Consider the following 26,733-nt stretch of genomic DNA (forward strand, 5'->3'; position numbering starts at 1 on the left):
GATTTATCATAAGTTTCGCATTTTATCCCCCATTTCATTTTTCATTTCGAAATATTATTTAACATTGTATGTGTGTGTATATGATGGTTGACCGATAGGTTCGAATGACGAAAGATAGTTTGAGAATAACCCGCGAAGGATTAAATTGTCAATTTTCGTCATTTCGAATTCGTTCCTCTGTTATTCGCTTGATATTATTCTCTATCACGCGTGACGTTCATTTCGTTGGAAATTCGCTCGATAAAAGTAATTTATATTACTATTACATATTAATATTTCGAGTGATTGCTTTTGTACCATTTGTATTTGGATGTTAAATAGATAATTAGTAATTCAATTTTGTTTATTCAATCGATTGCGCCCGCTAATTTTGATCGGATAGTTTAATCCGTAATTATGATTTCCGTAATTTCGAGTTCTTGGATAGTTTCAAAGTTGAAAACATCGATAATAAATATTCCAGAGAGTACATACCCGCTCAAATCTTCGCGAATCGTAAAACGCAAGCAGAATTCGAAGAAAGAATTTCTTGACAAAGTAATTTCTTCCTCGATCGTTTTCTTGACCGATATTTCAGATCGAATCTAAACAATTCGATATGCCACAATGTCGACAGTGAAGAAAGCTCAGGAAGAAAGAGTTTCGCGCGAAGCTACAGAGGCAAGTTTGTTTGGGGACCAGCAAACTGCAGATATTACGTCCAAGGATCGAAGAAGCTTCTCCTGCTGCTAGGCTCACAGTTTTTCACGAACATATGTCGATCCTTGGTCCTTGTGCGCCAACGTCCACAAGATTTTTCCCGTTTCCTTGAGAACATCGTGTCCTCGAGCTACGAGGATTCGACGCGATACCGTGTTTGTACGTGCGTATTTGTGCCGAGAGTCAGTGTGTTTCGCCTGATATCTGGTCGAGACGAACAGTCGTAGTACATGATACATCACCTATCGGAAACAATATACACACAAGATTCAATAAATCTTACTGGCACATATAGAAAAGTTAGAAGAAAAGAATCGGTGAACTGTTCAAACTAGAATATTTAAAATATATACATTTGTTTCGAGCGTTAAAAAATACAAAGATATATTGCATAGTATTCATCTATGGAATCAACTGTCCGTGCATGTGGACCCCGTTTGTGCATCCGATACATTGTAGAATAGACTGTCCGTGCGTGTGGACCCCGTTTCACTTTCCAGTCGATATATTGGGAAAATTAAATAATATATGTTCAGGGTTGAAATTTTTTTTTGTAATTCTTCTATATAGTAATATCTTCTTATAATAAACTTTAAATTTATTCGCGTATTATTTTTTAACTCTGGTTTGCACTAATTTCGTGATACAATGTCGAGATAAAATACGAGTATGATCGAGAAACATCGACAATATTTATCCTTATCATTTCATACCAAAAATTGAAAGTGTATACATAAATATAATATCTTTATTGAAGCTATCGAAGAAACGTGCTAGTACGATGTTAGAGCTACTTACAGATTTCGAAGCGTGTAAGATACGAGCAAGATATTTCGCTTAGCGAATATTCTTAAATATGATTATATACTTGACAAATTTTCTTATGTTGCAGGGTTTGCCAGTTTGAGTTTACAATGCGGTGATTTCAGGGAGGAATAAAACATCTGAGGAAAACTAGAGTGTAGCGTTACAAGTGGTGAGTTTTTCTTCTAAATCTTCTAAATTTAAATTGTTGATTACGATCGTATAATATTACAAATATTTTAATTTAAACTCCAATTTAATGTTAAAACTTAAAAACTTGTATTATCACTATTATTATTATCATTTCTCTGAGAAACCATAGAGTAAGTATTTAAAAAATTTCTTCACGTTTATTTTTTCTTATTTCTTCTTCCAAGGTTTATCGCAAAATACTGTGAACGAACTTACGAATTGATCCTCTTCGTCCAACATTTAGTTTATCCGTTTACGATCCAATGAAGCGAAGAAAGCACGGACATTAACATCGCGTAATCTCTATTCTTCTATACAAAAAGAGAAGGGTAGCATATCGAACGAAGCGAGGAGTTAAAACTTTTTCCATCCCTCCCCTCCTCCTTTCTCCCCCTCCCCTAAGGCAAGTTCCGTTGCCGCGGACAAGGAACGACCGGTCAGAAATTATTTTGAAATTAGAGGCAAAAGTGATTTAGATGATAGAAATGGATAGCTCTGTTTGAATTCCATCGCGGCTTTATTTATTTCCATCCAACGAAATATTTTGATCTCGTTCAAGCCCCTGGCTATCTTACACACTCACCATCTCGCCACTGTGTATAGAGAAGAAGGGAAAAAGCATAATTTAATGGCGAAGACAAAGGAGAGGGGTTTGATTAAACTGCCGTTAAGGGGGAAATGAATTTTAAATACAATTCTTCATACATGCGCGAGCAAAGTGGCCGAACAGAAGCCGGAAATGATCGCGAAACTGGCTCCGTTTCGCAGAAATATTTCCACGGTACAGAAAACTCCATGTCTTTATACGAATTAATTTTTGCCTGGATTATTATTTGAACGAGATTCCGTCCGTTTTTGCTCGAGCAATTTTCGAGAATAAAGCGGAAGAGGTGTTCACAAACCGGGAAAAGAATTCTGTGTTACTTATTTGGATTGTTCGTTGTTTGGATAATACTCCACTCGAAGGTATCAGTCGAAATTGATCGACTTTTTTCGTCTTTGATTAGAAAACGTGTTTTTGATAAAAATCGACATTGCTTTTGTGGATCTATCAAAGAAAATTTCTTGCTTGCGTGAAATATTCGAAAGTAAAATCGAAGAAAAATTTGTTTTTCGTCAATTATCATGCATATGTACGTACAATTATCGTATCGACGATATATTAATTTGATCCTATAGAATTGAATAGGAATTTTTATTTAAACGATGCAAATTCGAAGCTATTCTTATCGCAATTGCGATCTTTCGACATCGTGGATTTTCGTTCGTATGTTTATACCACGAACGATATTATCGTGTGATCCATTTACTGAAACGCGAAACGTATATCTTGATTTTACATCGAATTTACGTTGGCTTATGACAAATTCGCTGTGAACGCAGGGTGAGGGCTTATGTGAAATAATTTAAGCCGGCCCTTAAAATCGTGCAATACGAATCGAATATGGAAATCCAGCCCGTGATACAACGGCTATTGAGCTTTCTATTAAAGAGCTTTTTTTTTATTCATTCCCTGTGTATCTCATTTTTCATCGCGAAAAAATTCAGATTATCTCGCTTTATCCGCGAAATTTTTTTCCTAATTGTTTTTACTCTTTCGATACGGTTGATTTAACGAATAACGAGAACCAATGGGAATTAATAAAAATGCATAGATTTTAAAGAATCGAATTCGAAAGTATCCTCAGTTATACTTCTTGAAATTTAAAAAAAAAAAAGAAGAGCGAAGGAGAGAGAAATCGCATAGAAAATTCGAGGAAAATCGTACGAAGAAGATTATTAATAATTTGATAGTAATTATTTATTATTTATCGCATAAAGAAATTCCAGTAATTAAAAGTCTCTCTTTCTCTCTCTCTCTTTTTAAATTTATTTTTAATTTAATTTTTCTTCTTTTTTTATCATCCCAAATTAATTATTAAATATCGTTATTAAATCCCTCTTTGGATATATGTATAAACTGGACATTAATATACATTTTAATATATATTAATTAAACGAAATAAAATCAAAATTAGAGTTAATATCGATTTTGTCCACGCGATTTTTCGATTTCATATAAAATATACATTATGAAAATGAAATTAAAATGTGAATAAAATTTATATATTAATCAAAATCATTTCTTCCGCACAAAATTTATATTCGCTCCAACTATAAATTATAATCTTACTTATCTGAAATCAATTTTTCCGTGTACAAAATTTAATTCACAATTCCCCTTCCCCCTTCCTCCCTCCTTAACAAGTTAATTACTTAACTTAGTTAAACAAGTTTGATTAACGATCGAGGAAAAAAAGACGAGAAGCTCTTGCACGTATTCAAATTCATCTCCGTTCGAACACCATTCGTTTCTCTTCGCGTTTGTCCTCACGTTTCTTCTATTCTTCGAAACGAAGATTCATTTCCCGCCGGATGTCCCGCAAGACGAAGTTGCGAAGGAGCCATCATCCGTTCGCGGGAAGATAAACGCGGTCGGATCGAATCCTGAGCCACATCTATCCGGCCAACTAATCGATAAGCCTTGTCGTCTTGGGCGAAAGCGAGAGTGGACTGCTCTTCAAGACGAAGCGATCACACGAAAGGAGGAAGAGAGAGAGAGAGGGAGGGAGAAAGAGAGGGAGAGAGGGAGAGAGACACGTATCGACGTTCCCCCTCCCCTCACCACGACACTCCTGCATTCCTGTATCGCGTTCCCAAGCGCTTCTGTACGCGCCCGTGACATCGTGTTGCTCCGTTCTTCCACCCTCGATCGATAACCCGTGACCATCCATGATTCCGTTCGTTCGTTCCGTGACAAAGAACGAAGAATCTTGGCAGACCGTGGTTGTGCGTAGCCTCTGTATCGATCCTCGGTTTGATTGTTAATTTAAAAGAAGGAAAAAAAGAGGGCAAGGTTAGGTTAACAAGGAAAATGAAGAACGTGATGTTGGAGGGGTAAAAGAAATTCGCTATTCGTCGATTCGAGAAAAAAATTCGTCGATAGGAATATCAGGGAGAGCGTTGATTCACTGAATATATATTTTCAACGTATTTCACACCTCGAAATTTATTGAGACGAAAACCGTACCAATTTCTCATCGTACGTCAGAATCACAACTTTCCACCCCTGAAAAGATAACACTCTTCTCCTCGCCCTCCCCCGGAATGGACAAACTTTCTCATTTCTCTTCCAAACAGCTGTCCATCTGGCCAGCCCGAAAGCTGGCAATTCCTTCCATCGATCCTTCGCCCCTCCCCTTTCCTTCCTCCCCTTCTGTACTCCTTCCCCTCCCCCAACAGTTCTTCATATAAATATACATCGAGCTGGGCGAGAAGGAAGGCCGGACACTCGTTTGAGAACCCCTGAGAAACCTCCTTCCTTCGTTGCTGCTCCGTTCTCGAGCTTCGACGAGAAGAGGATGTCCGGATGGACCGGAAGGGAGAAGGGGGCAGAGACCATTGTCTTAATTGAGAGAGAGAGGTTAATTCGAGACGGACGAGAGTTATAGACATTCCGTCGTGTTTAGCCAGGGCTTAGACCGGGTTTCTCTTCATTGCCCTATAGCGGCAGACATGTTCTGTGACACGTCCTCTTCGTTTTTGTCCGTTTTGTAGATTTGGATACACGTACGGACTCCCCACCCTTGGATCCTCCATCTTGGATCGACCGGCAGCCAAAAGGAGCTACGTGTCGTATCTGGCTGCCAGATTATGTGCCGGCAGTGTTAGATCTCTGTTACGACTCACGGGCCACATTTCGTTCCCTGTCTTGTAATTTATCTCTTATCAGAGATAAGTGGTCAGGGCGGTCGTCGAGCTGACCGAGCGTTTCCAACGGGGAAGAGAACATTTCTCTCTGATTAACTTGCTCGAGGTCCGATTTTTCCAAGGAGCAACCTTGGTTAAGACTCGCTATTGTTTCGAAAATTGTATTCTTCTTAAAAGAGGTTCTTGGTTACCTTTCTGAACTGTAGTATCGTGAATTGAGTATACGAAAAATATATGATATTCCTCGAATAATGCTTGTTACACTTCGCCTCGTTCAAGATTCCTCAGGAGCGCCCCCTTTTTTCATTGATCCCGAAAACCTGTCGAACCGGATCGAATCACCCTCGTCGAGAACGCATGGCCTCGAAAAACGTCGATTACCGCGTCGAAAACACAGTTGACAATGGGAGCCCATCGTCCCCCATGTCTACTCCCTGGCCTCCCGAGCAGCCACTCTAATTTTCACGGTGAAAACGTGAATTATTTCTTCCTCCATCTCACAGGACAAAACTTCGCCCCTCCCTCTCGTTCCAGGGGTTGTGACCCAAATCATGGCGAAGAACTACTTAGCCCTACCCCAACCGTCCTCTTAGCCCACCTACGCCCACCCATCCACCCGACCACCCTCGTTTTTCTCTTTGTCATTTAGTCATTAGGGCTTTCGCGCTACTTAGACTAATCTAACTTTTAACGGGAGCTAACGTTGCTCGACGGGCAAGAAATGTCTTCGAGTCGACAGTGGTGGCTGCGACCTTAGACCACCCCTGCCGCGTCTTACCCGGAAAGCACCCTTGCCTCGACGAGCACCCTCGTTGCATAATGTACTCGTTGAAAGGCGCCACGGAGAGGAGGGGGAGGGGGAGAGAGAGAGAGAGAGAGAGAGAGAGAGTCTTGAAACAGAGAGCGTGGGTGGCGCATCCCTCGGCTCGAGGACTCGTCCTCGAGCGATGAGAGAGTGAACTCTTCTTAAGCGAGGGGTTGGGCCCCAAGTTCGAGGCGTGGAAAGGGATGAACCTATATAACCGCCGAGCTGGTGGAATCCATGGCAGTGTGCCTCCGTGGAACGTGATCGAGCATAAGGTAAATTTCGTTTTCGAGAGGAGACGTTGAAGGGCGAGAGTGGATGGACATTGCGATAAGGGAAGTGAAAATTATGCGAATATAGGGATGAAAGGGTTTGGGGGAAAGGGTTCGTGTTGGATCGATGCACGTATGAACGGATCATTGGTTTTCGATGCTTGGTTCCAGGAGGCGAGTTTAGAGAATTCGTTTCTCCGAGTTCAATCTTGGAAAGTGGTCGCGGGGAGGGTTGGGGTTGGGATCAACGCGTCCTTGATGCGATTTGAATTATTTTAAAAAAGATGAATTTTAAGTGCATAGGCTTGAATTCACTCGGGAAGAAATTTAGAAAATTGGAAATTTTTGACTACTGGAAAAAAAAAAGAAAAAGAAAAAAGAATTAATCTCATTTTATAAAACAATTGTGCGCGAAACAGAATTCCGATAAGACAAAAGAATGCCATTTTGTCCGAGCGACAAATTTTTAAATAAAAGACAGCGGAAGGATATTTCACAGGGACAGAAGAATTTCAATCAATTTATTCCTCGACACTGCAGCTCGTCGTGAAAAAGGTATCCTAGAAGGTATCCAATAACACACGCACCGAGCGTCCACTTTCGTTCGAACATTGCTGACATTCTGAATCCTCCCCTATGGTAAAGGAGATGAGGGGAGGAAAAGCGGGAGGGGGAAGGTAGAGAGAGAGAGAGAGAGAGAAATGAGGAAAAAATATCGAGAAAATGATAACGACGCAACGAAATCTGAGACGTGATCAAGCACGTGGGAAATTTCGCTGTGAAAGCAATAGAGGGGCCAAAGAACGATAGTTCATGCAAGAGCGACGAGGATGACGCGAGCTTTCCTTCCGTTTTAGCCGGCCTGCGCTTCCGGAATTCTAGATATCCCTGTTATCGAGTGCTTTTCACTCGGTTCGTCGGGTGTAACGGCTGTCCATCCAGAATCACTATCTTCTCTTTTTACTTTGAAAAAAATATTTTTCAAGAATCTTCCTCTCTTTTTCATTTTTCTTTTTCCTTTTTTTTTTAAGTGTTCGTGAAATATAATTGCACGATACATTTCCTTTCAATTACGAAGAGAATATATTTTTTTTTTATTCTTCGTTTTTGCCATTGCTGTTCATTAATTATTCGTCAAGAGACAATAAAAGTGTGAAGGGAAGCGAGATCGAAGCAGAAATTTTATTACATTTACATTTCTTGCGATTAAATCACGGAGAGATTCGTTAACCGAATCTTTGGTTTTGCAAAAATATTAAAACATTCTCTTTGAGGGAACGTCTTTTAACATTCTTGCCAATTCTCTCTCTCCCTCTCTCTCTCTCTCTCTTTCTCTGCGTTTTTCGTTAAAACGATAAAAACGGACAGGAACAACGGAGAGGCGAAGTTAAAAGATTAATAAAAATCTCGTTAAATTTAATTTCCACGATTAAACCTCTACCAGGGGTTTAATTACGCGACATCTCGACTGCCATGGCGAAAGAATGTTAAAAAAAAAAAGAAAAAAAAGAATTCTTTCGAGAGAGGGGCGAAACGAAAGACAGGTCCGTCCGGAAAGGATAAATTTGGGACAAAGGATGGCTACCGAATTTGTATTTCGTCCGCTACACTCGGCGCCAATTAAATTTTAATGTTATCGGTATTCCTCCGCCTCCTTTAATCAAATACCAGTCGTCAAAGTAGCCCGGAATCCCTTGAACGAAGGGGCGGCGGAGGGTGGCCTTACAATTAAAACTTTGCCCCCGGCGTCTTTCTCTTTCAACTCTCGTTTCTTTGCCTCTCAGAGCGCAAATAAACTGTTCCCTTGCACCCTCTTCCCCTATCTCCTTGCCCCGAGATTTTGTTGTCCCGACGTTTTTTTTTTTTTTGTTTCGTCGCGTTGCATCCAGCAATACGTGCGATGTATGCTTGTACAAAGGTTAGGATCTTTAGTTATTGTCTAACGAACGCTTTTTGTTATCGCATGAATAATAAGTTAAAGAAGATCGGTAATTATTTTCAAAAAGGGATAAGCCGCTTAATCTAACCTTTCGATCATCAATTTGAACGATTAAATGAAATTTTCACAATGTTCAACGAGTTTAACAATATATATGTATATATTAAAAAGTTATCGAAGAATGATAATTTTTGAAATATAGAATAATTAATTCTCTCATTTTATTTATTCGTTTAAAAATTCGTTTCCAAATTTTCTTTGAGTGTATTTTCGGGAGCTATTAAAAATCAATTGTGCGCAAGAATAACGTTTGGATAAGTGTTTCTTCGACGTATCGTCGCCCGGCAAATCTAGTGAAAATCGGTTGTTTTGAAGTGACGGGCAGGTGCCATCGGAAGAGGTCCATTGTCCCTAGGGAATCTAATTTTAGAGAGCGTGGCGAGGCGCCACTTCTGCGACAATACCGACCAAGTTCTGGAGCAGAACAAGCACGACTAATATCTAATGCGACCTCTCGTGTTCCATACACGTCAGGCTTAAAAGCAAATCTTCGTTTCACACGTTTCGCACTTCGCTCCGCGTTTTTGGTGCGTCTACGCGCCTCGTCCTCTCGTGTAACTCGCATCAAAATAGCGTTCCAGCCTCCCTCCTGTTAATCCACTTTTAATTCAATCTCATATATTTTATTCAACAATCAGAGAGATCAGAGATATTATTTCTCTTCTCTCAACTCTTGCTAAATATCCTAAATATTATTCATATTCAGAATCAGAAGTATCGACGATCAAAACTGGCTTAACTTAGCCGAAGGATCAAAACGAGATCCAAAATTCGATCGTTCCTCTTGTCATCCGATCTAGAGATTCTTTTTATTCGTCGAAACATCACATTTCGAGTCACACGAGAACTTTTGTCGATTCCTGATCGTCTTTAACGGCTCCCAAAATTAACTCGGCAGGACAGTCTCTTCCCTCAAGGAGAGAAATACTCGGGGAGAAAGCTGGTTGCTGGTTATTTTTGCCTCCTACCGTCGTATAATAACAACAACGTCTGCCGGATCGAGCAGACGGCTCTTCACTTTAGCGCAAGGGACGAGAGATCGTAACGAGAGTTGTTGCGAAACTGTGGCCAGGATGACTCAGGGGGAAGTTTTTTTTTTTTTACGAGCCCTTACATAGCCAGGGTTGCGTTTCAAACGTTTCAACGGTTCAACCCCGCAAACGCGTTACGTTTCTTCGGTTGTTAGCTCCCATTTTCTTCCTATTTTCTTCCTCCTCCGCTTATGAATCAGCCACGCATCGTTAACGCTCGCTCGCGACAAATCGTCACCAACGTCTTTAACGTTTTACCTTCTCTCTTTTTCTCTGTGATGTGGGGGAGGAGTAATGGGGGAGCGAGCATGATGGATATCTCGAGTTTCCTAACGGGGGTGTTATAATGGGGAAGGAAGGGAGAGAGCCAGAAGAAACTTGTCTTATCAAGGTGAAAATATCTTCAGATGTTGAAAGATTAATGCAACGAGTTATTATGAGTGGATTCGATTGTGAATGGAAATTAATACGTTCGATACGATATATTCTCGATTCTCGATAAATGCGAAAAGTGGTTATGAAAAAGAGGGAAAAATGGCAACTAAATGGCTGGTCGACGCTTGTGCTGAACGCGTGCAAAAAACAAGCTGGATACGTGAAAAATGGTTTTTTAGAAAGTTAGAAAGTTCATATTATCATTTAATGTGTTAATTAATTATTCAGAGAATCAAATAATTCCAACTTTTTCTAATACTAGTCCATCATTCAGACTAGTGATTTAATAGTTGAAGTTATGAATAAAGTTCCTTTCATAAGTTACTTTGACAATTTGTTGTTCAAAACGTAATAATAATTGGAAATAATTGCCGAATATTTTAAGATGAAAAACGAATCAACTATAATAACTACGAATAAACATTATTCAAGCATTTTAATAAATAATTATTCGAACTAATTTTATTCAACTTTGATTCCAATAATATAAAAATGTAGCCAAACTGAGCTAACCCACATAGAGGCCTCGATATCTTTTCGAACTAAATCCACTCGAATCCCGTCAAAACGTTATTTAAACATTCTAATAAATAATTACTTGAAGTAATTTTATTCGAAATTTCTAACTGTGTGCCTAATTACTTTTTCAACAGGTTAATGCTCAGCTCTAATTCCAACAATACAAAACCGAGCCAAACCCATAAGATAAGAAGATTCGATATCTTCTTAAATCCACTTGAAACCCGTCAAATGTTATTTAAATATTTCAACAAATAATTATTCGAATTAATTTTATTCGAAATTTCTAACTAATTAGAACTAATTAATCACATTCTAATAAATAATTACTTGAAGTAATTTTATTCGAAATTTCTAACTGTGTGCCTAATTACTTTTTCAACAGGTTAATGCTCAGCTCTAATTCCAACAATACAAAACCGAGCCAAACCCATAAGATAAGAAGATTCGATATCTTCTTAAATCCACTTGAAACCCGTCAAATGTAACAAATAATTATTCGAATTAATTTTATTCTAATTAGTTACTTTTTAATACCCAATTCTGATTCCAACAATACAAAACTGAGTCAAACCACATAGAAGACTCGATATCTTCTTCTCGAACTAAATCCATTCGAATACCGTCAAAATGTTATTTAAACATTCTAATAAATAATTACTTGAAATAATTTTGATCGAAATTTCTAACTAGTTACTTTTTCAACGGTCCAACAACACAAAACCGAGCCAAATCCATACAGAAAATTCCATATCTTCTTAAATCCACTTGAAACCCGTCAAATGTAACAAATAATTATTCGAATTAATTTTATTCTAACTAGTTACTTTTTAATATCCAACTCTGATTCCAACAATACAAAACCGAGTCAAACATAGAAGACTCGATTCTTCTCGAACTAAATCCACTCGAATCCCGTCAAAATGTTACTTACAACATTTTAACAAATAATTATTCGAATAATTAACTTTACTCGAGATTTTTAACTACTTACTTTTTCAACCAGTTACCTTCTCAACGGGTCAATGCTCCGATTCGACGAAACGTAGCCAAACCGCATAGAAGACTCGATATCTTCTTCTCGGACTAAATCCACTCGAATCCCATCAAAATCCACTGGTCAACCTAGGATTCTGGAGCAGACCATTCGTTTCCCTGCGCACCTGGGGACCGATCAGACGATCGATACGAAGGCCTACGGGGCTCTGAACCTCTATCCAGCCCCCGTAAACGTCTCGAAATCGATGCCTCTGATTCACGTAGATAGGTGGAGGTGAATCGGTACACACGCGGTACACACAGTGCGAGTGCGACGTGTCGGTGGCTCGGAGCGGTTGCAAATTGAAGAAAGCAATATCGGAGGGAGGGGGAAGAGGGCCGGCCTTTAATACCCCTCGGCTATCCCGAGAGGAACCCTCGCGGCCCGGTTAATCCGGAGTCAGCTGCCGGCAAGGAATGGAAGCCATTCCGGTAGGCCGTGGCTGATATCCGCCACCTGGCAATATTTCAACCGTCCACCCGGCCGGGATAACGGATCCACTCTTTGTCCGTGGTGGTAATGGCGGAACCGACGATTCCGCCACCGGCCAATTAGAGACGATCTTGGCCGTTCCTTGTCGCCAGGGATGCGGGGGACACCGAATGAAGTTGAATCAACCTTGGAAAAAGCGTTCTCCTCCTCTTCCTCTTCTTCTTCTTCTTCTTGGTGAGTCGGGGAATCGAGGGAAGGGAGTTTGGGTGTTTCGTTCTCTGCGAACGATTCGTGGATCGTCTTTTTTTTTCTAGAATTGATCCAATCTCGAATATGAAAAACGATATAGGGACGAAAGAAGGGTTTGAAGGGAGGGGGAGGGAAATTATGCATACAATGTGTACATGTAATCGAGAAACGAGCGGATGAAATTGTCGAACCGATGATCGAAATCCGGAGAAGGAAACAGTTGAAACAGTGCCAGCTGCCGAATATCGCGGCTACGCTATCCCAGTAGTTTTATCTCTCCCCGCCACCTGCTCTCCAACTCGCCAACCATTCAGTTTTCATCGGGACTCTAACTACCTGCCCCTAGCTCGAAATCCTAGCTGAAAAGAAATACCCTCTACCTACTTTCTACTCCACTCTAAACTCTACACTTTTCGCCAGGAATTGAGAATTCACTGCCTCTGTTTCACTCTGTTCGATCGAATTCACTTCTAAACCACGCCCACCCCCCGCGCTTCCCCCCATTTATTTCATTACCATCCTGCACAGTCCCAGTCCTCTCTCTTTCTCTCGTCTTCTCCGATGAAAGATTCTTGAAAATTCTACGAGAATTCGCGAAATTTTACGACACGCTGGTTTCACGGACGGGTTCGAAAATTTCTACGAATTAGATATTCGAATGTTTTGGATAAACTCGATATACTTGTTCGAATCGATACGAGTTTGATCCTCGAATTCTTGGAGGATCTTGGAGATCGATCACATTCGAAATTCGAAGGTGATTTTGCAACGGGTTTAATATTCAGTTTAAATATTCATGAGGAAGGGCCTGGAGATATCGCGTCTCGGGCTCCTCGCCGATGCTTATTTTCGAGGTTGCGTCGGGCTTGTTCGGCGCATGCAACGAACGAAAGGTGTTTTTTAAATTTCATAAGGGATCCGCCGGCTAAAAAACGGCACGTAATTTCCTCTGAAAAGCGACCTTCCGCCCCCTCCCTCTTTTTATTCGCTGTTAACTTCGAGAGAATGACAATGATTCCCCTTACAGGGACGAAAAACCGGCCTTGTATTTCCGTTATCGTTGAAATAAATATTCATAATGAGTGGAATATAAAGTTTTTCTCGTTTCTTTCTAAACATATCCGATATACTTGGAATAATGTAAAATATAAAATATAATATCTTCATTTATTCGTTTATCGCGAACTTTTATACTTTCCAACGAATCAAATCATTTGTGGATCGTAGCTGTGAAATGACTTCTAATTCCACATTATCAAATATCTATAATGTGATTGTTTGATGTTTGCAAAATTATCATTCGAAATATGTTTGTCCTCGATCCAATTACAAACGAATTTTTCCATTTTCTACGTTCAACTCAACAAATCAAATCGCAGCTGTCAAATGACCTCTGTAATTTTACGTTATCAAATATTTGTAATTGTCATTGTTTGATATTTGGAAAATTATCAAAATTATCATTTGAAATGTAATATTTGTTCTCGATCCATTACACACGAATTTTTCCACTTTCAATCCAACAAATAAAATACCTATAAATTATATATTCATGTCATTGTTTGATGTTTGGAAAATTATAAAAATTATCGTTCGAAATATAGTACTTGTTTTCGATCCATTTTCTTCCATTTTCTACGTTCAATCCAACAAATCAATCAATCAATCAAATTATAGCTGTGAAATCACTTTTGCAATTCCACGTTATCAGATGTCTATAATTAGCGAGTTACTTTTACATATAAAAAAAAAAAAAATCAAACCTGTTGGTACCTCGAGGAGAGAAATGTCATAAGAAACCGGTCTATTTCCTCTTCACGTGGAAGGAACCCATTTTCGAAAGTGACTAATCCATAAAAATGCATTTCTCTCGGCACAAAGGATGGATGCCCCGGTATTCATACTTGCATCAGCGACGTCAGAAAGATTAATGCCCCGCTCGCGGCGAGGATAGCGGCGTTTTTTTTCCTTCCTCTCCACCTGCTCTCACCCCTCTCCTAAATTTTTCCTTTCTTCCTTCCTTCCTTTCTTTCTTTCTTTCTTTCTTTCTTTCTTCTTTTTTTCTTTAATATATATATATATTTTTTTTTCAATGCGAAGAATACGAATATAAACCGATATCCGGAAAAAGCACTTTTCAGCCGGAAGAAATTACATTTCCCGCTCCGTATTCGCGGATTCCTTCATTTGCATAAAAATCTTGATAACGAAATATCGCAATCCGTATTTCTTTGCGTTCAGCTCCGCTTCTAAACTTGCTTCCTGTCCCAGTGTTTCCAGACGGCGAAGCATCGATAAGAAAGGACCGCTCTCTTTCCTTTCCCTTCCAAATTCCGCCTACATCCTTTTAATGGATGTTTTCACGGCCAAGTTTAAATTTTCTCGAAGGGAAAACGATTTTAGATCGACGAAGAGGGAGAGAGAGGAGTCAGATGGAGAACAGAAATGAAGACTTCCATCTCTCTATACATTTTTTTTTTTTATGCGCTTCGATACCTCGTCCAATTCCTTTGTTTTCGTACAACACATCGTAATTCGTATACCACGAAAGATTCGTTCGAGGAGGCAGCGTGGAAGGAGACAGCATCCATCTTCGTTCCAAGGGATTCCAAACACTCGAGCTCGATTGCGTGGCATAGTCGTCGAAAAGTGTCAAAGATGACACGGACGAATTTCCCGCCCTTCAACGGCAAACAATTCGGGCGGAAAGCTCAAGATGCCCCGAGAGAGGGGCAAGGATCAAAGGAGGGGACGGGAGGAGGAAACGAGTAGCCATAAATCACTATTAAATCTTGAAAGGATGGAGTCCGTGGTTTGTTCAGTAATCTATCAGGACAGTGTACCTGATATAACGGCCGAGTAATTGCGGCTAGCATACACGTACAGAGAGAGAGAGAGAGAGAGACAGAGAGATGGTTCGATCGATCCGAAATTCGTTGTGCACCTAATGACCACGCAAACGACGCGTAACCTACGCTCCCCAACGTGCTACTGAATTTATAATCGCGTTATTTGTGTTTACGCGGCGATGAAAGTGGCCATTCGTCCCATTCGGCCGGCTATGATGTCACTCACCCCCTTCTTTCGTCTTCTCCTCGCGAAAAAAAAGGGACGTGCTCATCGAGAGTCAAATTAGATTTCAACCTGTCAGTCCCTTTCAACTTGCATCCACTAATTGGATGGATATTTTTGAATTATTCAATGCATCGGTTATTCGGGCTCTCTTTACTTCGAGTTTGGTGTTAAGAGATAATAGAAATTTTAGGAGCTTAATCTAATTAACTTGGAAGAACGGGGTTAATTGGGAATATAGATCAAGACTGGAAGTTTAGGACTGATTCGAAATTCGGTCAATCGTCTACTTCCCTATATATATATATGTGTGTGTGTGTATATAATATATTGTTGGAATTAGATAGGAGTAAAACGTAGAATGATAGAAATTGTAGGAACTCGATCTTCCTCGATTAAAAATTTCGCGAATCTTGGTCATCTTTGATGCTAATTTTTAATATAATCAACCGACATCTCTCGACAAGATCGGTATAAAGAATAAAAATATTGAAGAACTTTGAAATAATGTGAAATTTGTTGGATCTTTGTCATCTTTGATGCTGATTATATTTAATCCCGCCATCTTTTTGATCTCTCGACAAGAGATCGATATAAGCAATTAAGAATTTTGAAATAATGTGAAATTTGTTGAATCTTTGTTATCTCTGATGCTGATTATATTTACTCCCGCCATCTTTTTGATTTTTCGACAAGAGATCGATATAAGGAATAAAAATATTTAAGAATTTTGAAATAATGTGGAATTTATTGCATCTTTGTCATCTTTTTAATCTCTCGACACAATCGGTATAAGCAATTAAGAATTTTGAAATAATGAGAAATTTGTTGGATCTTTGTCATCTCTGATGCTGATTATATTTAATCCCGCCATCTTTTTGATCTCTCGACAAAAGGAATAAAAATATTTAAGAATTTTGAAATAATGTGAAATTTGTTGAATCTTTGTCATCTTTTTAATCTCTCGACACAATCGGTATAAGCAATTAAGAATTTTGAAATAATGTGAAATTTGTTGTTGGAATGATCGACGACCTGATTTGAAACAACTTGCACGACTCGATTTGCACCGCGTCTAACAGCGGCTCTAATAAGACGGATTTGACGGCAGCACTTCGAGACAATGTTCGAATGGGCTATTTGCAAGTAAGTACAGTTCTCCTCCTCCGAGGGAGATTGAGCAAGGAGGGGGAAATCAGAAGGTAGTTTAAAATTCACGGCTACGATAAAACCTTTGGAATTTCTCTTCCCGCTTGTGAATGAAGCGCTCCAACTTCTGGGAACTTCTGTAATTTTCGAACTCGCAAGATATTAGAGTTACTCGAATCCTCGAGAATGGCGGCAACCTTTGGATTGTTCTGTTGGACTTTGAACTTGTTGTTGCCTCCAAAACTCATGGATTCCTCTGAATGTTCTTGCAATGTTTGATTGTTCCATCCGATAAAATTTATTTATACTTAACCAACTCTAAAGTCAGCCAGGTTGCATCATTCGTGCTAATCTTCGATCGTTTTCGAAACGAACAATTCCAACCAATTTGATATTTTACCTCGAAAAATTCGCAATTGTGAATCGATATAAAAAGATCCCATACAGAGTTATGTACCTTTCTTACTTCTATCCTCATAGAACGGAAACCGGAAGAGTAAAATCGTTCGAAAGTTGTTCTCTTCCTCCCCCCGTTGTTATTTTTCATCAATTTCGTCGACGAGTTAATTAAGTTAATTCGGAAACGATGGCCCAGGAGGTAAAAGGGGCGCACGAGTCCGCGTAAACTTTCAATTTGAAATCTGCGCAGCCAGGCTTCCCAGGCTCCAAGATTAAGAACTTCTTCCCTTTGCCCTGTCGTAACGCTTATTATCTTGAGCGTAAGACCTCGAAAAACAGGGAGACAGTAATTGCTGCCAAACCGAGACGGAGGAGGAGACGGGGGAGGGGATGGAGGGGAAGAAGAGGATATGGAAAGGGACTGTGTGTATGCGTGTACGTGTGTGTGTGTGTGTGTGGAGCTGTGTCGTGGTTATGCAAAAGCAGACGACGGGGCCACCCCAGGCTTTTAGCGGAATTGCTTTTACTAACTGATTACATAACGTAATAAAGGTTATTTTTACGCGCTCGCCTTCGAAAACGTTACGGTACGACGATACATCACCGAACTAGCCTGGCCTACGAGTCTCGTAGCCCTGACCGGCCCTGTCCGATTTATTTAAGCCGCGTCAATTTGCATTTTCTTCGAACCCTTTTCTCCGTAGCAGAAGGGGAGGAGGGGGATCCTTTTTTTAGAAGAAGATCGAAAAATGGCGATCGGTTAATAACGATGATTCGCAAGCGATGATGTAAATAGAAATATTTCGACCGAGAATTTGGGGATATTATATGTAAAATTATTTAAAATCTTTTTTGTAAAGTTATTTCGGTAGCTCTGATTCCGTTCTTCCTCTTCTTCTTCTTTTTCTTCCTTCCCTCAGAGAGTCGAAAAAAAGGAATTCGCGCTGATTTCTAGTTAATGGTCCATCTTGATTGAAATAGGATCGTCGAGGGCCGCGAAACTACATAAAGGAAGGCTCATAAATGTTATCAATATGTATCCATTTAACTCCTCGCTGCTCCTTGCGCGAAAGTATCACTCAGGGTGGGTGGATGGTTGCTTGGCAACCGGTCACGCTTCGTCGAAAGGACGAAAGTGATCGACCACAGTGATACTTACTGGTTTCCTCCTACACATTACTCTCGTTTCACGCTTCCACCTCTTAAAGAAACGATCCCTGATCCTTATTCTAACGACTCTTGAACGTAACCTTAATTTCTCCAACAAACTCGTCGTCGAATCATTCGATGATTCTTTTATCGTTCCACCATATATACACTGACAAAGGTCTTCGAACGAGATGGAAAAGGAAAAAGAAGAAAAAAGGAAAAGCATTGAACGAATCGAACGCGTCCGTCGAAACCTCTCCAACGAGGGGCAACGCCATAGACAACAGGGTTAGGTGTCATCACGCTGCTAGGTATATACGCATCACCATGGAATTGACACTGGGTGAAGCGACACGCGGGGTCGCGTTACGAACACGAGCCTCGCCCCTCACAGCCATTTTCGTCCCACCCCTTAGTCTGCTCGTCCAGGACTGGATTCCTCCGCGTGACGGACGCGTATCTCTCCCTCTCTCTCCCTCTCTCTCTTCGTCTCTGTCAGTTGCGCTCCTCCCCCTTCCCTTGCAGGGCTGTGCAACCACTCCTGCGTGAATAGGATCCCCCCCTCCCCAACGCGGAGATGGGCGGCTCTCGAATTACGACGCGTCTCATCCCAGGCCAATAAATATCCCAGATCAATTATTCTCGCGCCACCCGTTATACGGAAGCGTCGCGTTGCTCGTGAAGTGAAACTATATCCCGCGTATGTATCATTGATGCGGCCACCCTTCTCTCTCTCTCTCTCTCTCTTTCTCCCTGTTCTCGAGGAGGAGTCTTGAGAGTTAGATCGTCCGGATTAATGCGTCCTCTCCAGCGCGGTTAAGGGAGGGGCAGGTTTGAAGAGGATGGAAAACGCTGGCGACGCCGAGGTCGAAGAGGACACTTTCGTCGCGGGTGAGGAAGGGTTAAAGGGGAAACGGTCGAGAGGGGTTCGAGGGATGTCTGAAGGGACGATGGTGGTGGTAAACGAAAGAATGGAGAAATGGAATTCTTTGGGGAGGAGTGTTCAGTTAAGTTGGGTATTAATTCGACGTTTGTTGAATACTTTTCGACGATAGATTACACGATAACAGTTAAGTGGAGTGCGTCGAGTCGAGAGAGATTAGATTAAAGAGGAGAAAATAGAAAATAATGTTTTGGAAGATACATGGTGTCTAGGATAAGGTGATAACGATGAGGAGGGGAAGGGGTTGGAATAATATGGAATGGAAACAATGATCGTGGATAATGGACACGTGACAGTGATGTTAACAATGCAGGCTCGGGATAATGCTCTTGTTCCTCGACTACTCGCTCATTGTCGTCGCGAAATATTATTATGTCAACTGTTCGAACTGTTTACGGCGCAGCTTTCGACGCGATGAGCTTTCGTTTTCCGGAGGGAAAGGGATCGAGATCAATTTGTGCTTAACTTAATCTTAATCAAACGTTTCGACTATAATACTAATTTATTTCGCTTGACCGAGATTAACGAATCCTTGTTTGCTCCGTATGTGTAATTTCATTGATTTCGATCTTGAAGAATTACGACGATAACGAGCATATAGTGAAGCGTGCACGATATCAAAGTTATATCACGTTGTATTACGTTGTGTTTTTTTAAACCGTATTATTAAATTTGCATCGCACGAGGTAGCTTTTATTAGAAATTGTGTATCATCTCATATATATATATATACACCGTATATAGGATTTACCTTGAATTATCACATTGTAGCAGTCAGGATTACTATCAATAGCAAGACAATTACAGGAATTCATTGTTCCTTATCGAAACAATGATAGTTTCCAAACAAAGCGTAGGGTCGTTATTGTTATGTGCAAGATCCCATTGTCCCATTTACGCCAACTAATAAAAATCCTATTTATTTATTCGAATAAATCTCCCCCTATCTCCCTCTTATTCCAATAAAGAACAATAACGATGAACATTTTGTATTTGCCTTGTATAAATTCGTATAACAAATATATATATATATTTATTAATCATCACGATATTGTTATTTTCTCTCAAAGAAGAGAAACATTTCGCTTTGCGAAAGAATGGAGAATATTTCTGAGACTTGGGACGGCAACGAACGTAAGGTTGGCCGCAAACTTTCCATTGCACTTCACCCCAACTTACTTATCCTTAATCCTCGGGTATTACTCGAAGACGGAATGGAGCCAAAGACTCTTGGATCTGTCACCTCACCGGAGGAACGGGCGGGGAAGGAAGAGAGAGAAAGAACGAGCGAAGAGGAGAGAGGGAAAGGACAAATTAGTTGGCATCGATCAGACAGAGCTCTTCCAATGAAGACGTATCGCGAGCGGCACTTATCAGCTCGAGATGCGCTCGATTAATTTGTTTAATTGATCTCGATCCCTCGTTCGAAGAATCCCCCCTCCCCCGATTTTGGTCCTCCCGAGTTATTAGTCACCACGCCGTACGACTTAATCGATGCCGAAGTCGAGGAGGAAGCGATTCCCCATTCGAGTGCACGCCCGTAGTTTTCGAGGGTGCTGGCTTTGAATATCGATTACCCGGCCGTGTCAACAATAGTAGTTCAATGAGTGGCAACACTGTGACTCCCACGAGTCGCTTGCCGCGATACACACCGCGTACAATCCCTAATCCAATTTTTAACGATCCTATTCGTATCGATTTCGTGAGACGATAGAAATTTTTAAGAAAAATGTAATGCTCTATTTTGAATATCGTGGTGAAACGATTAAAGGAGATTAACGACAATTAACGTCAACACGTTCGCTTATTTGACTACTTAATTAAGTATCTCAGGTATTTGGAAAGATATTCCTCAGGGTGTAATAAAACTATCGAATAAAAGTAAATGGTTTAGAATATAAAACTTTTAAACCATTCTATATTCAAAGGTGAGGTCAATTTGGACTCTTTCGTTTTTCTTTTCGAAATCAGGGGAGAAATTTTTGCTCGGTTCGTGGCGAGCGAGGACCTCAGCATTGCAACGATGGAAAACGAGCGCCAGCGATTATTAAAGTATCGCAACGTGTTAAACCATCCGTCGAAAGGGTTAAAATTTAACAGCAAGTAGAGGAAGGAACGAAGGGAGGAGGTAGAAGCAGAAAGAGGGGGATATTTTAATTTTCTCGGTCGTAAGGGGGAGGGGTATTATCGCGTCCGTTTTAATTAATTTCAGTTAATTAATCGGGTCGTGTGTATACGGATATAAGGAAATGCCTCGTAAGTGGATGCTTCTTGCTGCCTTGAACACGGCGTAATGGGCAAAAATAGGGGGAGGGGGGAAGGGAGAAAATAGCGGTCGTGGCTCTCGTGGAGGTTTTAATTTCGAGCCGGAACAATTAAGCGCGAGATGGTTGAAACGCGTATCTTTCGCGCCCGGTTGTGGCAATTGTCTTTAAAGTGGCTTAAGTAAGTCACGTTTGGAGGAGAATTGAGCTTGGCCACCGGCGTTCTAATGAATTCCGCGCGTTACGCTCGCGGAATTATATCTTTACCCCTCGCGCCACGCATTTGTTACGATGCCTGGCCTGCGTTTAGAAAATAACGCGGCGGACATCCTCTGAGGGCGCAGGTTTCGCCTATAAATAAGACGGGCGAGGCTCGAGAAAAATGCGAATTAAATTGCGATGCGATATGAATTTGAGTTGAGAATCGTTCGTCTTGGGAAAATTTTTCTTCTTCTTTTTTTCTCGCGGAATCGAATCAAAAATTGAGAAATGAGGCTTTTCGAGTTCGTCGAAATAAAATAACTAGGCTTTCATTGGCCTATCAAGATAGACAAAGGATGATTCTCTTTCTTCTGATATAAAAGAAATATACGTATAAAAATAATGTGATATGAATTTGAATTAAATTTGGAAAAAAAGTTTTTTTTGTCACAGAATCCATTAAAAATTGAGAAATGAAGCTTTTCGAGTTCGATGGTCGAAATAAAATATAATAACTAGGCTTTCATTGGCGTATCAAGATAGACAAAGGATGATTCTCTTCTTTTTGATATAAATGACTGCCACTTAAAAAAAATATACGTATAAAAACAATATGATATGAATTTGAGTTAAATTTGGGAATGATATTGGAAAAAAAGTTTTTTTTGTCACAGAATCCATTAAAAATTAAGAAAGGAAGCTTTTCGAGTTCATCGATCGGTAAAATTTAGAAAATAATGAGACGCTTTAGTTGGCGTCTCTCAAAGATAGATAAGGGATAGATAAGAGATAAAGGATAGTTCTCTTCCTTTTGTTATAAATGGCTGCTCTTTAAAAGAAATACATGTATAAAAACGATGTATATGAATTTGAATTGAGTTTGGATTGGAAATGATGTTGGGAATCCATAAAAATTAAGAAATGAAGTTTTTCGATCGGTCGAAATAAAATTTACGAAATTAAAACAAAGGATGATTCTTTTCCTTTTGATATAAATGGCTGTTACTTGAAAGAAATACGTGTATAAAAACTAATGACTGTCATTTCGCGCTGCCCATTTTGAGATTAGGTTCTTCTAACGTCGTTGGTACATTTGGTCTTTCCACCCTCTAAATATTTCCAGAGGGGAAAGTTTCCTCGCTAATTTCATTCAGCATGAAACGCTGCTATCCTCCTATGATCTAAAAATCATGATTTTCTGTAATTCAATCAACGAGTTCAAGAAACCAACAATGAATGTTCATTTATTGTTAGAAACAGTAAAAGCTGTTTGATTCTAAACAATTTCGTTTCACGTCAAGTCACGATACGTGTAATGAGATAAACAAGGAGTTTTCACCGACCGCAATAAACCGAATTGTCATTATCAATGCGTCGTCTTCTTGCTTCGCGTTACCTAAAAACACCCCTTAAATGCGATTAATAGAGACGTATCGCTGGACACGTTAAACGCCCCATCAAAGCATGGCTTTTTATCACTCACCTCTGCATCAACGCTTCCTAAATCAGAATTCCATACTGTTGAAGTGAAAACAAATGAATAAAACGATTTATACATTTAATTACACATTTATCTGTTTACAAAACATATAAAGTGTGTGTGAATCGAAGAAAAACAAATAGATACCAACTATATGAAATAATGGCGTTGCTGGCAAATTTCAACGATAAAACCACAAACAAAATTTCGAACTTTAAATTCTATAACACGCATACCTCGACGCCTCTTTATTACGAATTAGAGAATACACTCGATCGGTCAATTTTCGTTCCCCTCTTTCTTAATTATCGAGGCTCCGGTTCGTCTCCATCCGGAAATGTTTCACTTCCGGTAATCCGGCCGCTCGTCGGTTTCTCGCGTCGAATCCCTTTGCACGAGGAAGGGAAGGTGTTCCTTTTTTGTCTCCCGGCCCATGGTTGCCAATGAGAAATCCCAGAACTCGGGGATGCGTAATTATCGCTGCGACATTCGCGTTACCAGAGTTTCCCGCGGGATGCTCGATTCGCGATTTCGCGGCGTATCAACGGAGAATTGGAGGGAGAGGAGAGTGAAAGATCGTGATGGAAGGTTTCGCTTATGCCACATCACGGATACGGCACCACGTGAAAACGCGAAACGTGTTTTTGGCAAAAGATTCGATCGCGAGACGAGTATAATTTGATCCATTCTCGTGCCAAGAAGATGTAAAGTTATATAATGGAGCGGGGATCTGGGCTGGGTGATATTAATCCGGCAGATATGATTTCTGATTTGTTTCGCGTCTGGATTTCTTTTTTTTTTTGTTGTAATTTATCAGTCGATGATAAAGAATGGAGCCAGATATTCGGTGACAGTTGTGAAATTGCGTCCTGTATCCAAGGGAGGAAAGGAATAATTGATGATTTTAATTAAGATCGTGAAATTATGATTTTTGATAATTTTGAATAACGAGGATTGCATATATATATTGATTATGTTTTATAGGCTGTTCAGTCTTGGTGTCAATGGATCTGTAATTACTATTTGGCAATTGGAATGCTTTTTGTAGTGAGAAACGTTTATAAAAGTGACGAAACTGGATTTTATCATTAGTTTCAATAACTTCTTCGAAATAACTTAACTTAACTTCAATTTCACAAATCGAAACGTGTCCCGATTTCATTTAATACTTTCGCATTAACATGATCTAGTGGGGAACCTAGAATCCTAGAAATTGAATTTGGAACTCGAAAAATTTGAAAATTGAGAGCGTTTACAGAGAGATTATCGTATAACTTGATCATTAAAAATTTTCGTAAAACAAATTATTATTTTGTAATAAATTAACATCAGTCTGATTACGATATTAGCAGTAAAAGTAATTTCCAGAGGTTTTTCGCGTTACCATAATTCAATAAGCGATGAATGTTTTTGATGAAACGAATAAAAAATAAAAGATTGCATTAACGTAGAAATGAAAACAATGAAAACGAAATTATTATTAATTATCGGATCGCGGGATTATAACGGAGATATACGACATTTCAATGGATTACAAATATGATAAAAATGTGACGAGGAATTAAAATTATATCATTAATAATTATTATTACGTTCGTGAATGAATGTCCAAGTGAATTGAAAATTGACATTTTATTAAGAAAGAAATTATATTTTCTCCTCACTATATATCACAATCTCCGAGACGTGGAGAATTAAAGCTCTCTTACACAAATGTAAGTGGTTCCCTTTAGAAAAAAAAGGGAGGAGGATATTATATTTTATTAAAAGTTTAATATGAGAATTTTTATCTTTACTTGTATTTCGCTTCCTACGATTCAAATTTAAAAGTGGGATATTAAAATATTTAACGAGAGAAATGAAATATTTTCAAAATCGTATAATAACCAGCTATGATAGTGACTGAAAAATAATTCGAACAAACGAAGAATATTTATTAATATTCGTGCAAGAAAATTCACCAACTCGATATAATATATTTATATACAAATATAAATTTCGCCATTTTCTTTTTCTCGCACCCCTTTCTCCAACAGGAGAATTCTCGTCAAATATCAATTATACTGTGTGTAATCTTTCACAGTCTTGTTTGATGAAAAGTTGGACGTGCGTACGAGTGTGTCTGACCGAAGGTTGTTAATGCACGCGAAAGGGGAGGTGTGCACGAGGGGAGGAGCACAAGTATTCCCGTAACAATCACATAAAAGATTAAAGTATCCGGGCATATACGCCCTCGCTGACCCAGTTGCGGTTAAGAGTTGTACAATACGCTTGAAAGCAAGTATTCACGTGCTGCAAACGTTTTACAGAAATGAAGGTGGAAACTTAACGAAAACATCTCTTGCTAGGAATACCAACTACCTCCGACATTTTTTACCTCCGCCGTTCTTTTTTTTTTTTACTTTTTCCTCTATGCTTTTCTGCACCCTTCCCCCTCTCTCCTTTTTTCCCCCTTTTTTTTCAAATACACTGGTATAACGATCTTCAACGTCGCGTGTTTCGACAAACTCATTGATCGGGTATCGAGGAAACGAATTTCACGAATTACTTATTCGAGATCAACTGTGAACACGGCACTAAAACGAAAATTTTTCATCATTGGCGCCGAATTCCAAGATCGAATAATCGGTTCGATCGCTCTTACGATTATTGGTTATTTTATTTTTCTTTTTTTTTTTCTTCGATCACGTGAAATTAGATGCAAAAATATTTTAATCCCACTATCCAATTTCCTATAGTTTGTTTGTATACCTAGACACGCGATTCTTTTCGACGAGGGAACATCCACCTACAAACACTAACGCGCCTGCCCATCGATCAAGTTTTCTCGTTCCCAACCGATACTTTTCCTCTGAAAAAAAAAAAAAAAAAGAAAAAAAAGAGAAAAAAGCGAGAGAAGAAATTTTCGCTACGCCGAACAACTCGGCTTATTTTCCCTGGCCACGTTCGCGTGTATCGCGTGTACAGATTGAAATCCGACGAGGCATCGATCGAGACGCGACGAAAATTCCACGGCGGAAGCCCGATGGCACGCATTGGGGAAAGCCCGGCTGGCTTTTCCATACCGAGCGCCGGAATCCTGCATTTTTTCTCGTCCAATATGGAGGATGGCCGGATATTCAATTAATCTTCGCTCCGGAGAATCGATCCCTCCTTGTGTTCCTTGCACGAGCGCCATCTTTTTTTTTCTCGCGCGTTATCAGCACTTTCCGCCTCGAATTGCGTGAAACGTGATCTACACGAAAGAGGAAAAAAGGGAAAAATTAATTTTCAATTTTCAAATTCCTTTTAAACTAGGTCGATCGGACTTTGCTTTTCTTTTCTTTTCTTTGGATTTTGGCCAGTTTCTGATCCATGATCTGGATGTGTGAAACACGTTGTCGTAAAGAAAAAAAAAAAAAAAAAAGGAATTTTTCAACGAAAGATTTTATTTCCTTCCGTTATTACGTTGTCCTTCGGCGTTTTTTTGTTCTTTGCCTCTACAGGTTCGAAGCCTGTAGCAAGAAACCCGTGAATACGGAAACCAATGAAGTTATAATTGTGCAGGTTACATAAAATGGACGCGAGAAATTCCTTGAATAGGAAGTCGAATGATGACGACAATTGAAAAAGCACAAAGCGCGAGCGTCTTTTTTTTTTTTTTTATCCTCGTCACGTTTCCACTTATCGATACACGTGCGAACAATTTTCACTTACGTTCATCTCCCTCCCTCTTTCATCTTCATTCCATCGTACTTGTCGCGTTTTTTGCATTGTTAATTGCAATTGTAATTGTTCGATTCGATTATTTTTGGGGAGGGAGGCGAAAAAATGGCGGGAAAATGGCGAAACACCAAGCAAAGTGTTCGAG

The 26,733-nt window shown here is 39.7% G+C and overlaps 1 protein-coding gene across 8 annotated transcripts in view; it reads left to right on the forward strand.

The window, feature by feature from the left end:
• LOC108002596 (uncharacterized) overlaps positions 1-26,733 on the forward strand; it is a 352,190-nt gene that overhangs the window by 170,207 nt on the left and 155,250 nt on the right. For all 8 annotated transcript variants that reach the window (XM_062078870.1, XM_062078876.1, XM_062078872.1 and 5 more), the window contains one exon: positions 1,592-1,675. The gene's annotated coding sequence lies outside the window, so the exon portion shown is untranslated. The remainder of the gene's footprint in view (positions 1-1,591; positions 1,676-26,733) is intronic.

Source organism: Apis cerana, linkage group LG8 (genome assembly GCF_029169275.1).
Source record: "Apis cerana isolate GH-2021 linkage group LG8, AcerK_1.0, whole genome shotgun sequence".
NCBI lineage: Eukaryota > Metazoa > Arthropoda > Insecta > Hymenoptera > Apidae > Apis > Apis cerana.